This window comes from Apium graveolens, chromosome 5 (genome assembly GCF_009905375.1).
Source record: "Apium graveolens cultivar Ventura chromosome 5, ASM990537v1, whole genome shotgun sequence".
Lineage (NCBI taxonomy): Eukaryota > Viridiplantae > Streptophyta > Magnoliopsida > Apiales > Apiaceae > Apium > Apium graveolens.
The window spans coordinates 118,139,949-118,158,320 of NC_133651.1; the positions used below are offsets into that span (position 1 = coordinate 118,139,949).

Below are 18,372 nucleotides of genomic sequence, written 5' to 3' on the forward strand. Positions count from 1 at the left end.
CTCCTATTTGTGGACGAGAAAATGAAATTCTTACAATAGAAAAGTTGGATGAATATATCAGGGGGATCCCATAAATAATTAGTAAGAGAAGTCACCCCATATTGTGGTTATTTTGGTACTTCTGTAAGCTTTGCACCTCTATTGAGTAATGCCTCGGTCGCGACATCAAGGTCTGGCCTAAATCGCAATAATTAGTATAGATTTCAGACTCGTACATCGGCTTCATCTTCCTTTGAAATGGGTAATTGTTCCAAATCTTGATGCTGACCCTGGTCTAGATAGTATCGCCGCAAATCCAAAGCTTTGCTCTGATGCTACCAAGATCTCAAACCTAGTTGTAAGTGATCTGCCTAGGGTGTCTGCTTTTTCATTCTTCATTGCTATGTTCTTAGTCACCGGTCTGGGCACACCTTTGGTGCGCAGATGAGGAATCGGGAGCAAGAAACCAATTACATCTTTCTTGTCCTTTTACTTAAGGAGCAAAGAGAAGCGCTTTTGCTACTGAGAAAGCGAACGATCAATGCACTTTGCTTCTAGGATGCCGACTACATGAAAATATATGTTTTCTATATTTATTCTAGTTCTTGCTTCCTTCTCGATTTCGCATAATAAATATAATAAGATTATTTGGGTTACCAATTTTGCATTGGTCATTCTAAATAATAACATCTGAGAAGAACTATCGATTTTTTCTGAACTCTTCTACAATTTTCTTGTCATTGAAATGCTAGATTTCAACTCAATATGTAGTAAACTGCGTCTCACAACTTTATATAAAATTACGACTTCAGCATTCTACTACTGACATCCATCAATTCAATTGACCTCGTATTACCTGCATGTTTATGACCACATTAAATAATAAATATAAGAATATCCTTAAAAATAGAATAATTATATTAATTTACCGAACAAAAGTATCTTAAACTGAATCATAAGACCAGGCGTGGACTTGCAAGTGAAGCACAAATCACAAAACACAAACATTAATACATTCACAACTTCAATCACACCATACAAAAAAATCATAAATTAAGAGTGTAATTCAGAAACAATACTCACACACACATACTCACACACACACAGATATATATATATATATATATATATATATATATATATATATATATATATATATATATATATGAAAATATGAAAGGAAGCGGCTCACCATCCTAAAGAAGCACTTCATGAAGCCTCCCGGAATTTGACTGATTTATTTATTCCTTTTTTACACACGGAAGAAGAAAACTTACATTTAGCGGACAATCAACACATGGTTCCTTTACCCCCTTTTACCTTTCATGATAATTTAAATAAATTAAGAAAAAATACAAAAAATAGCATTGAAATTGATTTTTATTGACCAATCAGAACTTGTTGCAGCTGTTGTCGATATGTATAAACTTTTCTTTCAATTCATAATGATGGCTATATAATTATTTTTTGACTTATTGCGCAAGATTAACTTTGTTTGACTTGAATAGAAAGTTTTTAAGAACATAAGACTTGTTGCTCAAGATTAACTTTGTTTGACTTGGAAAGGAAGTTTAGAAGATTATAAGGTAATTATAATTTTTGATACGATTAACTTTTTTTTCCTTGAAGAGAAAGTTTAAAAGAATATAAAGTAATTATAGTTTTTAATACTTTTTAATTCAAAAAAATGAGAAAATTTGATAAATAGAATGAGACGATCTAAGATTCGCCACATAAACGCCACCATATTCTCCTTTATATAGGTATATTGATTTTATTTTTTAATTATTTATATAAGAAACCCACTCGATATTTTTCCTGGGTCCACCACGTGCCTCATGGTATATTCACATCTTACCTCTCATATTTTATCTCTTACCTCTCACCTTTTACATCTCACACATCTCTTATCTCTTATGTATATCTCTTCATCTTTCTTCATTGTAAACATAATTTTATTATTAATAAAAGCTTCAAGTTCGTCTCTATTCCTGGGATAAGTTTTTTATTTTTTTATATCATGATGGTCTCGATGATGTTCAACTAAGCCCTTTCGAGAAGACGGATGTAATTGGCTAAAGAGACACGATATCATGGTGTATGCGCTTTAATTGTTACATGTTTGTTTTATTGAATCTTCCAAGTGTTTACACACTTAGGAAAGGAAGTACTAGCGGTCATTTAACTCGTCCGCCTATTAGACTTTTAGTGACACACTTTCATACACCCATGGGAGAGGCTTCACCTCCTCTTTCTACCATTCTCCACCTAACCTTATATCCCAAACAACCCAAAATTGATGTAGGAGCGAACAGTCTCTATTCTCGAAGTGAGTTTTTTGTTAAACACGAAACTAATAAAGAACTTATGGAGTTATTTAGGGATATGTGATCAATAGAAATGATTGAGAAACTAAACACTTACTTCCAAGTGGGAGACCCACTGTGGGGAGAGTTGTCATGAGCCTAGGAGCATTGAAAAGGCTTGCATTATAAAGCCTCTTAGACTTTCACTCTATCCTCCCACTTATCAGTTTAGTTTCTTAATGGCTAATAATACTGATTTTTCCCTTATTGTTCACAATTGATGCTGATGGGGTACTAAATGCTTGTGATGAGCATAAGAGTTCTGGACTCGAGAAAAGCATTGAAATCATTAAAAGAGGAACTTTGTCAGAGTTGGAGATTGAAAAAATATTAAAGGATGCCGAACATTTTAAGGCAGAAGATGAGGAGTTCAGGAAAAATGTTAAGGAATTGCTTGTATTTGAGGATTGTGTATATGACATAGTGTTCACAACCAAGAAACATAGTGTAATAATCAGTATCGACAATACAAGGAAACACCTACTTGGTTTAGAATATCTAATAAGGTAGAATGTTTTTTTTGAAATTTACAACCTTAATTTCAACATTAAAGGCCAAAATTTTTATTATTACTTAAATAATATATGACACTTTTTGGTTAGGTTTAAGCATAAATTTTGGGAAAGACTTCATGACCTAGTTAAATAAGGTATTGGATAGTAGTCAAAACTTGATATTGGGGAGACATGTATATTTTGTATAATATGTTTTGTATAATTTTTTCTCTTATTTTTAATACAAGATTGATAATGACCTCTTAATTTTCTCCTCCTTCACCCTGATGAAAGAATGGTACACATCTATCTCAATTATGTATCATTTTTTTATATTGAGGATAATGTAGATTTTTTATATAGGGGGAGTTAATTGTGTATAGCTTTGATCCTGTTATTTTGTTTGCTCAAAAAATTTAAAAAAAATTGAAACAAAAAAATAAAAAAATATATATGAGTTTGTCTACTCTTGACCTTAGTTACTAGCTGATATTGACTGTTTCTCAAAAATCTTATATATATAGTGCCTATAGACGATTTGAATTTTATTAAGTATGGTGATCTTCACAAACTTGTGTCACACTTAGATTTTACCTTGTATTCTGAAATGTCACATACTATTCATAAGGTCTTTGTCAAAAAGATGGGTGAGATAGTTTTCGATACGGGAGAGAGAACGCACATGTTAGAACAATGTCGAATCATGCCTTTGCTAAAAAAGAAAAAAAATGGTCATAAGTAGTCAATTGACTAGTCTTCTTTTGTGACCTTTGTTACTCGAGTAATTAAGTCCTTAGGGGTGTCTCAAAAACTAATGTCATATGATCATCTGGTTTGGGAGTTATTGAATCAAAGTCGTTATATGGGTAATATTGAAATCCAAGGAATCATAAATTGCACCTTCAATAAAAAAGAAAAAAGAAATAAATAAATAGAAAAAGGTGAATTTGGCTAGACACTTATTTTGATAGAGATTGAGTCAGTTCAATACTGGTTGAAAAAGAGAAAATAATTTATCCACTTCTAAAACAGCATAGACGGATTTCAAACACACCTTGAAAGTCTTGACAATGTTTAAGTGGGGCAAGTGGACATGTATTATGTTAAGAGTATTTGGCACATATTTTTTCTAAAAATAGTCGAGTTAACACCAATGAATGCTAAGAGATGGAGTTACAATCCAGTTAATGTAATAAAAATTTTATGGGTATATATTCAGTAAACCCTTAGAAGACAACCCTCCTCTTGTAGAGATCGTCTACGAGTTTAATAGGTTGGTACAACTAAAAGTACCCGTGATTCCTACGACAGTGAGTTAGGTTTTTCTTTAATTTAAATGATGAGCTTGGTTTTGACATGGGGAAATTTGATAACATATTTTTATTATATATCATTAGTATAATATTTTAATTAGTTAGTACGTTATTTCCCTTTTAACGTTTGATTTTTCGGTTTTTCTGATTATGCAGGTATTAAAGAAGATTTTTCGAAGTTTTCGTTAAATGGAAAAAATTGGGCCATAGGTCAGAATATTACGACATGTTATAAGAAGTCAACATGATTGTGAAGAATCAAGCAGAAATCTTTTTAAAAGGAAAAGTGGTGCAAGCACGTGATCACGAGAATCGCTGTAAATCAATTAAGAGATTTTTGTAATTAATGTTAACTAGTTGGTAACCCGTGCCAAGCACGGACCCGAAATATAAAAATAATAGTATCACATTATTATTTGCATAAACTGAAACTCATAATCTGTGTAAAATACAGATCTAAATATAATATATAAAATGCTTTTAAAATATGTAGTTAAAAAAATCGAAGTTAAGTGTAACTCTAAAATTTCACCATATAGTTCTAGTTATGCATGCACCTAATTATTTACTTATATAAATCTGACATGTTAACTTACTAATACGATTATTTTAAAGTAAACTGACGCTTGGATGTTCAGCAACAAATAAAAAATTAAGGAAAATAAAATTTACAGAGAGTAAAAGTTAATTTTTGTCAGTTGAGATTTTATTACATAAAATTTTAAAAATAGTTGTATAATTTTCTAGTGAATATCAAGATTTGGGACCTAAACATGGTTTCGCTTATTAATATAGATAGTTGATAACCCGTGCGAAATACGAGACCGAGACTACGAATATTGAATTAATATTTGTAGAGAATTATTCATAATTCGTGTGAAACACGAATTAAAATTAATATATTAATATCAAATATTAAATTGTTACTTGCAAAAAACAGTTATGTAGTTAAAAAGAATCGAATCAGTTATGAAATTTTCCACTATAATTCTAATTTTGCATTATTTTACTTGATATAAAAAAAATCTAATACATTAGTTTTATTTTTGTGAAACGAATTGTATCTCTATCTTATGAACCAAATATCTGTTTTTTTAGAAAAATTAATATTAATTAATATAATTTGATAATTATCTTATAATTAGCCTTTTCAGTATAGTTTATTTAATATAACTTAATTATCGATAAAAATTAATTTACAAATTAAAAGTAAATAGATGTTATTAAACTTAATTTAATATTAGTAAATATAATCTAAATAGAGGCCATAAATTTGTTATTGTTAAAATATGTTTTTTTAATTTAAAGTATATAAACGTTGTGATGGACAGTATCAAATACGGTCGTTAAATCAATAATTTTCAGTTTATAAATTAATAAATATTACTAAAGTCATTTGCTATTACTTAATTATTTTTAAAATAATACTACAGGAAATTGAGTTTACAGATAATAGAAGTCAATTCGTGCTAATAGTTTATTTTGTAGTTAGTAGTTTTTCAAAATAAAAGTAAATATATGTTATTTTACTTAATTTAACGTAACTTAATAAATTTTTAATATAATTTATAAATAAATAAAGTTCAAAGAGAATACAAGTCAATTCGTGTTAGTAGTTTGTAGTTTTTCTAAAATTAAAAATAAATATAAGTTATTTTACTTAATTTAACATAACTTAATAAATTTTTAATATAATTTACAAATCGTATAAAAAATATTTTTATTTTATAAATTATAAAGACGATTGGATGAACGCTAACTAAAAAGAAAATAAAACTTACAAATAAAAACAAAGTTAATAAAGAATAGAAGTTGTGAGTTAAGTACCAAAATTTGGTACTTTGGTACTTTAAGAACCAAATTATACATGATTTGGCTTATTAATAAAGAGAATAGATGTGTAACTTTTTAGTATAAATATATCTCTTAGCCTCATTGTATAATCACCTCTTACCTCTCACATTTTACCTCTCACCTCTTGCATCTCACACATATCTTATCTCTTACCTCTCTATTGTATCTCTCTTCATCTTTCTCCACTCAAAGCATAATTTTATTATTAATAAAAGCTTCAAGTTCGTCTCGATTCTTTGTATGAGTTTTTTATTTTTTTGATATCATGATGGTCTCGATGATGTTTAGCTAAACCCTTTCTAAAGGGCGGATGGGCCGATGTAATTGGCTAAAAAGACTCGATATCATGGTATATGCGCTTTAATTGTTATATGTTTGTTTTATAGATTATTTATCTCCAATATCATGTCTATGTGAGTATTTGTATGTCAACCACACAAGTAGAGTTGGAAGTTCGTATAGTTAAGACCCATGTGATTTTGAGAGTTTGATTTAATTGGTAAAATGAATGTGAAATACTTTTATGATTTTGAATGTAACTTGATTTGGAGTCATTGGATGTCTTTACTCCGAATACTTATGTGTTTATTTGTTATTAAAAATTCATGTTTATGCCATGATTTCTGTGTTTAGCTGATAAAATCCGTTCCTTAGATTTTTTAAAAGTGATATTTTTAAGTGATAGTTAATTGCTTTTGTTAGCTTATTAAATAGAAAACTTGATTCGCATTCTTTGTGGTTCGACCAGTACTTACCCTCTATTCACGTATGCCGGTGCACTTGCGGTTTGATTAGTTTCAGATTTTTCCTGGACACCGTGACACAAATTAGAAATTAGAAAGTGCAGATAAATAAAATTTATCAGAAAGAAGAAATCAAGCACATCTTGGGAGACGGTAGTGGTAATATTTGAACAGTGCAATAAAACTTGTCCTCTTTTACCTTTAAAAACTAATCCATTGCCCAGTTTCTCAAGTTTATGATAATTTCCTGAATTAAAATTAGGATTTGAGAAGGTCTGATGATAAGCTATATTCATCGCTGGTGCTAGCTTCCAAGTACATTGAAAATATTAACATTTGATTGTAGCTTATGTAGAACTTACCAGCCATTTCTTATCATAAAGAAGTGTACAAGAACCACATAACTCTACCTGGGAAGGAATTAACTTAACAGAGATTGTTCGTTTGCCAATAAATCTAACAGGGCTAGCCAACACCGCTGCCTGCTAATTATTACTCATATAACAGGTTTGCAATGAGTGGGTTTTGCAAAAGAACCAAATTAGGATATCCGAATTCAGGCATGATTTGCAGCCACATTCATCATCTTAATGTCCTTGATCAACTTGTTCAAATTATAGTGGGAGCTTCCACCTCCATTCACAGCTTTCCTAGACAATGTAGCCATTTCTTTGGATGATTTTGCAAACTCTTCCTTCCTCACCCCCATAAGATCTCCAACAGCTTTTTTCTACAATAGATCTATCACAAGTGTCTTTTATGTCAAATCCAAGATTCCAAACCTCCCCTAGAAATCTACTATTTATCTGTTGATCAACAGCAAATGGCCAACAGATCATTGGCACCCCTTCGTATATACTTTCCAAAGTGGAGTTACATCCACTATGAGTCAAGAATCCACCTATTGCAGGGTGAGCTAGAACCTCTTCTCGTGGAGCCCAAGTTACCGTATAACCTCTTGCCTTCGTTCCCTCCTCCAGTTCTTTAGGAAATACTTTTTCTTCATTGTCAGCCAGTAAGTCTATCCTAATTACCCACATGACCATACCAAAATTCCGTGAGCTGCTCTTTGGATACCGTGGCAAGACTTCCAAAACTGACATATATGACTGACTTTACTGGTTTCTCCTCGAGCCACTTGATGCAGCTCCTGTCCACTTCCGTTAAGCTGTTTGAAGAGCCCGTTGTTGAGGAAGTTGTTTCAAGCTCCAATTGATAGGGTATAAGAAACCCCGCTATGATTCAACCTGGACCTAAAAGATCGAGACCCCCCTCTCCCAGAGCAATCAGAAGGAGGGACCATGCCCGGGTCCGTCCCACGACCCGGATCCGGACCCAACCCGGATCCCGGACCACCTACCTACCCGGATCCGGGTCAACGCTAAGACAGCCATGAGGGGGGTCCCAGCAAACACATGCACATCCCACAACCCGCCAAGGAAGGGTACGTGGGCACGTGACTATGACAGCTATCAACAACCAACGCACCAGACAAGCACGACGCGTGTCAGAAGGCCGTTAGGACACTCTGGAGGTGGTCTTCCCCTGGACACGTGTAAGCAATCCACCCAAGCCAGTCGTCCTCTGCTCCCAAGATCCAACGGCCCTGATTTAGAGGTAACCACCCCTAAACCCTACCTTTGGGCTATATATACCCCCAAGACTGAAGGGTTTAGGGGTTGGAAAATATATACACTCTTACACACTCACACTCTCTCATATACTCATACATACACAGCAACCTTTCCATTACACACATACATCTTCATACTCTCTAAAGCCTTGTTCTTATTTTTACACCGGAGGCGCCGTGGGAGCTAAACCCCCCTTCTGGAGTTGTTTTGTAGGCGCCCAACCAGCAGCCACACCTCATCCATACCCAGAAGGTCCAGGAACGGCATCGGACGGAGCCGCCCGCTCACCGGAGTTATCATTTGGCGCTAGAAGGAGGGGTCTCCATTCTTGGGTCTCGGTGCCCCTGGATTCATCTTCATCAGCAAACTCTTAGGAGAGTCCACTTTTAAGCCTGTAAGAACACAAACAACCAAACCCCTTCTTGAATATGAATGTTCATTTTATCCACGTTTGTGTGAGCTCGTTACTTTAGGCCACGTTTGTGTGAGCCCGCTCTTGTTTGTTAAGTTTTGGTTGTTTAGGGTTTGATAATCTTGATAGTCTTGAAGCCTGGGGTTTAATAGTCTTGATAATTTTAAAACCCAGAAATGTTTTAGCTTGCATATTTTCTTTTGTGTTCTACAGCCTGCTGTTCTTGTTTAGTATTATTGTTAGCAAAGCCCGGAAAGTTTGCTTGCTGTTATTCTGGAAATTTCTTGTAGTCTTCAAAAAAGCAACCTCGGATCCACATTTGTAGCCTCAAATCTTGGTCAGTTGTTTGTACAATTGTGGTAATGGCAAGAGCAGGAAAAAGTACGGCTGGTAGGCCCTCCGCCAGTACCCAAGTCCAGGATCAGGACCACTCTCAGGCTCATGAACCTGGGGGAGATCGAGAGACCCTCCAAGAGAAACCATTGACACAGCACACCCCGGTCTTGGAAAGGCTATTAACATCCCAGAATGCCAGAAATGTCATAGAACTCAATCAGTACAAGTACACCAATGTTCCAGTTGCAGAGGAGCATATGGCCAATTTAACAAGCCATGAACTTGCTGAAGCAATCAGGCTCTACAGAGACGAACAAGCCCGGGCTCAGATAGAATTTGAACAAGATGATGAGCAAGAAGAGTCCGAGGATTCTCAGCAATCCAGGAGATCTGTCTTCGACCGAATCGGAACTAAGGCAAAAAAGAATCAAAAAGAGCCTAGTAAGAAGGAGACAGAAGCAACCAGAAAGAAAAAGTTAGAAGAAATCAGAGAACAGATAAGAAAGGAAGAAGAGGCAAAGCTGGAGCAAAAAATTCAGAAAAGAATGCAGCTGGAGGAGGAGAGGCTCCTAGCTAAAACAAAAGGCAAAAGAACTCGGAGGGACCCTACCCCCGAACTCATTTCTGATGACGAAGAGGAGGGCCAGAAGGACCTTAAAGACATGATTTATGAGCTCCAGAGGAAAATGGAGAAAGATTCCGGGTTGGAAGTTGGGGAGACCCTCACGCCCTTCAGCCACTCCCTAGAAGCCATCCCTCGACAGAAAAATCTCAAACACTATAACTTTGACTCTTTCGATGGACTGGGGGATCCGGAAGAGCACCTCAACTACTTCGAACATATAGCTCAGATATATTATTACAATGACTTAACCAAATCCAGATTCTTCAAGGGAACCTTATACTTTCCAGTCATATTTGGATCGGTCCCAAACCAAGTTACCCATGTGATAAAGTTCTACGTGATTAATACTCCCTCATCCTACAACGGCATAATCGGGCGCTCAGCCTTGACCAGGATCCAAGCAATCACCTACATATCACACTTGAAAATCAAGTTCCCAACTCCAACCGGGGTAGGAGAAATCAAGGGGGGCTATGAGGTAGCTGAAAGATGCTATAGCCAGGCTCTGGTAATGGCTGAAACTCATCATGACAACAAGAGAAAGGCTGTTGTACTCCGGAAATAACAAAGTATCAAGAAACATCGCCCACACTCAAGGGATGATGCGAGAAAAGAAGTTCAGACCTCTCAGATCCAAAAGCAACCAAACCAAGCTCAGAAGAGCAAAAAAGCAGTCAAGTCACAGAAGATATTGAGTTGAGCTTAGGCTTTGGCCAGACCAACCCTACTGTGCAAGCAACAAACCCAGAAATAATTGAAGTAGGAGAAAGAAACAAAAAAGAGATGGCAGCCCAGGCTCAGATTTATACGAAGACGAATACAGAGGCCCGGATCCAGCAGATGGTATCAAATATGGATCAATCCAAGATAGAGACCGCTGTAGAAATGGAAACAATTCTGATCAATGAAAGCGATCCTGCTAAGAAGATAAAGATAGGGTCCGGGCTTGAGACTAATTTCAGAAAAGACCTGGTATCACTACTTCGAGGGTACTCTGATATATTTTCTTGGACACCAAGAGACATGCCCGGGTTGGATGAATCCATAGCGATGCATAGCTTGCACGTCAACCCAGAGAGGAAGCCAGTCAAGCAAAAGAGAACAAATTTTTGCCCCAGAAAGGCAGAAAGCAATCGATGAAGAAATTGAGAAACTACTCAAAGCTGGAATAATATGCGAAGTCAAGTACCCGGAATGGCTGGCAAATGTAGTGATGGTGAAAAAAGCAAACGGGAAATGGAGAATGTGTATCGATTACACAGACTTGAACAGTGCATGCCCCAAAGACCCCTACCCCTTGCCAAATATTGATCAATTGATCGACGTAACTTTTTAGCACGTAATGCTAAGTTTCATGGACGCCTACTCGGGGTAAAACCAGATCAAGATGAATCCCAAGGACATCCTAAAGACAGCCTTCATAAGCCACAGGGCGGTCTATGCCTACGTGATGCTGCCTTTCGGATTGACTAATGCGGGAACAACATATCAGAGAGCAATGAATAAAATCTTCAAAGACCAGATTGGGAGGAACCTGGAATCATATGTCGACGACATGATTGCAAAATCTACAAGCATCCCCGGCCACATAGGAGACCTGAGAGAATGCTTCGACAACCTGAGAAAATACTCACTCAGGCTCAATCCAGAGTAGTGCACATTCGGAGTAGGGGTAGGAAAATTTCTCGGATTCATGATAAGCAACCGGAGGATTGAGGCTAACCCAGAAAAGATAAAGGCAATTCAATAAATAAAGCCTCCCAGAACACAAAAAGATGTACAGAAGCTAGCAGGGTCACTGGCTGCACTCAGAAGATTCATCTCAAAGTTAGCTGAAAGATGCCTACCCTTCTTTGACCTGTTAAAAGGAGCAACCAATAAGAGAGAAGTTAATTGGAGCCTAGAATGCCAAAGCGCATTTGAAGAGATCAAAAGGTACCTTTCTCAACCCCCTGTCCTCACAAAAGCCCAGCCCGGGGAGCCCCTATCCCTTTACCTATCAGCAGAGGCCCTGGCAGTTGGAGCAGCCTTGATCAGGGAAGAGAACGGAAAACAAGAACCAGTTTATTATGTGAGCCAAGTGCTAAAAGATGCGGAGACCCGATACCCGAGTCTAGAATAGTTTGCTTTTGCCTTGATCACAGCATCCAAGAAGCTCAGACACTACTTCCAGGGAAGGGAGATACGGGTTGTAACTAACCAAACCTTAAGGAAGATAATACACAAGCTAAATATCTCAGGAAGATTGGTAAATTGGGCGGTTGAGCTGAGTCAGTTCAACTTGAGTTTCATTCCAAGAACCACAATCAAAGCTCAGGCTCTAGCTGATTTCATCATAGAATGCAATTTCCCCGAAGAAGAGCCTGTGCCCATGAGCATTGACCCTGGAAGAAACATTGATCAAGACATATGAGTCTGGGCTCTCAAAGTTGATGGTTCTTCAACAAATGAAAGATCAGGAGCCGGACTCATCCTAAAGAGCCCAGAAGGATTCACAATCCAAACAGCAATCTCCTTTGGCTTCTCAGCAACAAATAACCAGGCAGAGTACGAGGCCTTGATTGCAGGGTTGAAGCTAGCAAAAACACTCAGGATCCAGAATCTCAAAATCTACAGCGACTCCCAGATCGTGGTAAAGCAAATAAACGGCGAGTACATAGCCAAGGATCCAATTCTAGCCAAGTACCAGGCTCTGGTCCAAAGCTACCTCGCCTTGATACCAAAAACCCAAGTCATCCAAATCTGCAGAAAGGAGAATTCAGAAGCTGATACATTGTCTAAACTTGTTCAAAATTTTATCAGACCTGGATTGCTCCGTCTACTTCGAAGAATTACAGAAACCAAGCATAGAAGCTGAAGTGGTCATGGAAATAGACAACAGTCTGAATTGGATGACTCCGTTTATTAACTACCTGGAGAAGGGAGAGCTCCCGGATGATAAAGGGAAGGCTCAAAGGTTAAAAGCAAAAGCTTCAAAAATTTTCATCGAAGAGGGTATACTCTATCACCGGACCTTCTCCTCCCCAATCCTGAAGTGCATAGGCCCAGGAGAGGCACAATACTGTCTTATGGAAATTCATGAAGGAATATGCGGGGATCATATGTCCGCAAAGGCCCTAGCTCACAAAATCATAAGACAAGGGTACTACTGGCCTACTATCCACCAGGATGCAATAGATATCGTGAAAAAATGCAAGGAATGCCAGCTTTTCAGTAATGTGACACGAATGAGCCCAGTCCTACCTTCTTCAGTCTTGTCACCAATCCCGTTTGTTGTACGGGGCATTGATATCATGGGACCATTCCCCAGGGCCAGAGGAGACCTCAGGTACTTACTAATCTCAATCGATTATATGACAAAATGGGTAGAAGCAAAAGCCATGAGAATAATAAACCAGCAAGATTGCATCAAGTTCATGGATAACATTCTAATGAGGTTCGGGATCCCGAGAGTACTGGTCTCAGATAATGGTCCGCAGTTCGTTGGTTCAGAATTCGAATTCTACCTTCAAGAACGGGGTATCTGGCACAAGAAGTCATCTGTAGCCTACCCTTAAGGGAATGGCCAAGTTGAAGTAACTAATCGAATACTACTCCGGGGGTTCGAGAAAAGGCTCAGAGAAAGCAAAACCAAATGGCCAGAAGAATTGCCTAATGTACTCTGGGCGTACAGAACAAGCCCCCGAACAAGCACATGAGAAACCCCCCTTCAAACTGGCTTATGGAAATGAAGCCATGCTACCAATTGAAGTAGGATCCCCCTCCCATCGAGCAATCAACTTTGATGAGATAGCAAATGAGGAGGGGCTCAGAACGAATATTGAGCTAATTGATGTAGTCCGAGACCAGGCAGTGGCAAGAATGGAAAAGTATAAAGAAAAACAAAAGAGCACTTCAGCAAGAAGTCCCGGGTCAAAAACTTTCAAGTCGGAGACTTGGTCCTTCGAGACACAAAAGCTTCAGATCCCACAAACACTGGGAAGCTAATGCCAAGGTGGGAAGGCCCATATAAAGTAAAGGAGGTTCTAAGGCCAGGAACATACAAGCTCGTGAACATGGATGAATCTGAGATACCCAATACATGTCATGGACTCAGGCTCAGAAAATTTTACCAGTAGAAGAAGCAAAAAAAAAGCAGCCAAAACTTGTAGCCTATGGCAAGCAACCAATCTATGGTCCTATATTTTGTATGAAGAAAATTTCCAATTCAATGAAAAGAATTTTCCTTTCCTAAAAAGTCATTACTTTTATATTACTGGCAAAAAGCAATCCGGACATAGTCTAATATCCGGATTCAAAGAAAAAACAAAAGCAACCACTATTTTCTTAGAAAATTTCTAAGTAAATAGAACAACCGTCAATCCGGATACGGTATAATACCCGGATTGAGAGCAAATTCAAAAGCAAACATCATCCTGGATAAGCTTCGAATCCGGGCTGAAACAACCATCATCTACTTATATTTTTTAAGTACATAAAGCCAACAAGCAAACATAAACCCGGGAGGGAACCGTGCCCGAATTGAGAGCAAATTTAAAAAGCAACAAGCAACCCGGATAAGCATTCGAATCCGGGTTAAAACAACCATCATGTACTCATATTTTAAGTACATAAAGTAAACAACAAAAACATCAACCCGGGTAGGTATCATACCCGGATTGAAAGCAACTTCAAAAGCAAATATCTAAAATGATAAAGCATTTGAATCCGGATTGATATACTACAGCAAAAACAAAGTCAACCCGGATTGGGGGCTTCAGCCACATCCCGGATCAAGAGCGTTTGCACAAGGATCCGGGCAGCTCATAAAAACAAAAACTGTAGATGGAAACTAAAGCAAGAACTTTTTGCAATTTAAGTGAAGGTCAAAGGGACGAAAGCAAAATTAAAAACATAATTGCCACCAACCCGGAACAAATCCATTAATTACAAATCATTCAAATCAAAGTATGAGAATAGCAAATCCTAGTAGAAATAAAATAACAGGGCTGGGCCCGAGAAGCCTATCAGTTCTGGTCCGGATCTAGAGGAAGCTGGGGCTCGGACCATCATAGGGTTCCGGTTCCCCCTGACCCTGCTCCACTGCGGCCTTCGCAGCAAGGAACTCCTGGATGAAGCTCTCCCAGGATGCCAAGGGGTCGGTCTTAATGTGGCACTCAGCAACGACCCAGGATCTGCGGACTTCAGGAACCCCAGCCTGAGCAACCTCAAAATCATAAACATCGCTTGTAATAACCCCAATTTTTGGAAATTTTTGAAACCCTTATGAATAGTGTTTTTGCTGAACGAGAAAACTTTTCATGTCACGCTATGTAGGGGTTCTGTTATTGATCTTATGGGATATTATTAGTACTTTATATGGGATATAAGTGTATGTAAAGATCGTCAGAATCCAAATCCGAACACTTTGATTTTTCCCGGAAATATACTAGATACGGAAAGATTTGAGAAAAAGGTAACAGGATAAAAAGGATTTAAATAAAAGGATTATAGGAGAGGATCATAAAAGGAATATAATATATTGAGAAAGGTTAAGGGAACCTAAGTAATAAGATCCCGGGTATGATCCCTCAAACGATAAACGAAAACGAAAGTTAAGCGAACCGTATAACAGATCAGCGGTCATTAGGCAAACGATTAGGAAGTTAATCAAAGGGATTAGTGGGAATGATGTCATCCAACCAATAGAAAGAGGACAAGGAAGGGAGGATGACATCATGAGGATGACATAGGCATGACAAGAAAGGAAGGAGATGTGGTGACTTTTTAACCACACAAAACCAAGGGCAACTAGGTAATTCACTAAAGCAAACAACAAAAATCAACCAACCAAAAGCAAATCAAGCCAAAACACAAATAAATCTCTCTTCTTCTTCTTCATGCTCTCGGGTTTTTTCTTAAAAAATGAAAGTCCAAGCTCCTCCACTTACTATTTAGCAAGGTAATTATCTAAGCTTCCCCATGGATAGTTACATACTTCCTATAAGTTTAAGCTTCTAATTCCAAGCCAATCTTTTTCTATAAATCATGAAAGAAGATGGTGAATAGTGTTTTCAAGAACTAAAATTTGTGTTCTTGAAGTTTTGTTTAGATTAAGCTTGGATAAGGGCTTTAAAGGTGATTCCAAGCCATTCTCTTGATTCTCCACTCTCCAAGGAAGGTATAAACTACAAACCCTAGCTTTAGTTTTGAGTAATTAGGATTGAATGTGTTTGATATAGCATATGTGAAGCATGATGCTTGATTGGTTGAAGTTTGGTTGAGTTTGTAGAGATTAGTTGGTTTTGTTGCATTGTTGGAGTTGTAAATCTTGGTAATTAGTTAAAGAACCTAAGTAAAGCTTTTAGTTCATGTGAGGAATAAGTATAAATGGTTAATATGGATTTGTTGGGGCTGTTATGATGTGGTTTGGAGGGATATTGGTTGTATGATTGATTTGGGGTTGATTTGTGGTTGGTATTGAATGGTTTAAAATTGGGAAAACGCGTAAACATAGCCGTCGTAACGTCCGATTTTCTTTAGACAGTTTTTGTGCATAACATTAGGACCCGAGAACCCCCTGCTAGATTATGACCACTGCCATGTTTAGATAGCTCATGTTACGAGCTTCATTTTGATATGTAGTTCGTTCGATTCCGATGCACGGTTTAGGAGAAACGACCGTTTCAAGTAACGGCGTTTCGCGAACGAAACTTTTCCCCTCGCCTTACTTTAAAACATAGGTTAAAGACCAAAAAGGGTTAATCAATGTATGAAACATTTATGGTAAGTGTGTTAGGCAGTTGGTAAGACACTCGCGAATGAATCGCCTTAAAACTCGTAAAGGTTAAATTATTAAAAATGGTGGAGCCGAGGGTACTCGAGTGACTTAAGAGAATCAGTAAGCGCAAAACAAGCGTTAGAGTCTAAGTTAGTTAAAGTATAGATTTACAAGTGACTTTGGTTTAATTCCAACTTACTTGTTGTTTATAGGTTACCAGACTCGTCCCGAGCCATTCGTAACCCCCAGTCGCTCAGGCAAGTTTTCTACCCGTTATACTGTTGTGGTGATGTATATGTGTATATGCATGATCTTGCGATAAATGCATATTTGTTATTAGCAAATTCTTGCGATATATTGTAGCATGTGATATGGTATATATGCATGCCTGATTTATATTCTTGGTTTATATATCTGTTGGTTCAAATGCTTATAGTTGCATAATACCTATGCTAGAGATAAGCGGTATTTGAGTTTACCCTTAGTATAGGGGATAAAAGGTGAACATATTTCTAAACCGGGAGGCGAGGCTCCCGAGTATAATATATATTTATATATATATATATTGATATAGTTTTTAAAACTATTAATCGAATAAGGTTTATTCGATAACTTTATTTTATTTAATGAATATTATTACGAATATTCATTCGAGGACTTATGACTCCTTTTATTTTATTATTTGAATATTATTCGAATATTCATTCGAGGACTTATGACTCCTTTTATTTTATTATTTGAATATTATTCGAATATTCATTCGAGGACTTATGACTCCTTTTATTTTATTATTTGAATATTATTCCGAATATTATTCGAAGGCGTATGACTCCTTTACATTATTTATTGAATATTATTTGAATATTCATTTGAGGATGTATGACTCCTTTATTTTATTTAATGAATATTATTTATAATATTCATTCGAGGTATTATGACTCAGCTTATTTTATTTATTGAATACTATTTGAATATTCATTTGAGGATCTATGACTCCGATTATTTGCTGAGATATATTCTTTATTTTGTTAAAGAATAAGGTGTCGATAATCAAACTTATTTTTGATTATTCAAATAAAGATATTACTTTCGTATAAGTATATCTTTGATTATTTGCTATTCATTTCAAGTATAAGTTTTAATACTTCTACTTCAATTATTTTATAAAGATTATTTTTTTATGGGAATATTATTTAAATAATAATATTCAGACATTTTCTAAATATTCTGGGGACTGATTTACTTCATTAAATCAGTTTTACTCCAAACACTCTTTAAAGTGTTTTCGAGTCTTTAAAATGATTTTCAAAAGTTAGAGCGGATCCCAAAACTATTTTTATATTTAAGATCTTCCTTTTAAAAAAGGGATTTAAATACTCGCTCAAAACCTGGGGGATCCGGCTCGGTGGTGTGTTTTATATTCGCAACAAGGTTGCTGTCTTGGTAAAAGAGTTTTTGATTACTTACCCAATATTCGGGAAGTAAAATTCTTGGAACAAGTTAATCCATTAACAGGCATCGCCTGGGAAATATCGGTGAGTTTTCCTTTCCAACTAGGTACGACTTCTTGGTGGAGCCGTATCAACAAGTTTCTACTTGGGGAAAGGGGGAAACGAGCTTTACGTTTCAGAGTCATGGATTTCATCTGAACTAGGAGTGGCGTAAGTGGTCGAGTAGCGCCGGCCCAGCCTTATTATATTGGCCCAAATGGCCTGGAAGTTCCGCTAAGGCGGTCCATTCCTTAGGAGTTCAGTGTTCGGTTGACAAGTAAATCCGACAGGTTCTCCTCTACATGTAGAAAATGGTGGGGTTGTACTACTACGACTGATCATCGTAAGTGGTCTTCCTGGCGCGGC

At 36.8% G+C, this 18,372-nt stretch overlaps 1 pseudogene; it reads right to left on the reverse strand.

The window, feature by feature from the left end:
• Positions 1-6,942: 6,942 nt before the first annotated feature.
• On the reverse strand, positions 6,943-9,339 carry LOC141724861 (7-deoxyloganetic acid glucosyltransferase-like; annotated as a pseudogene).
• Between the last annotated feature and the right edge of the window lie 9,033 nt (positions 9,340-18,372).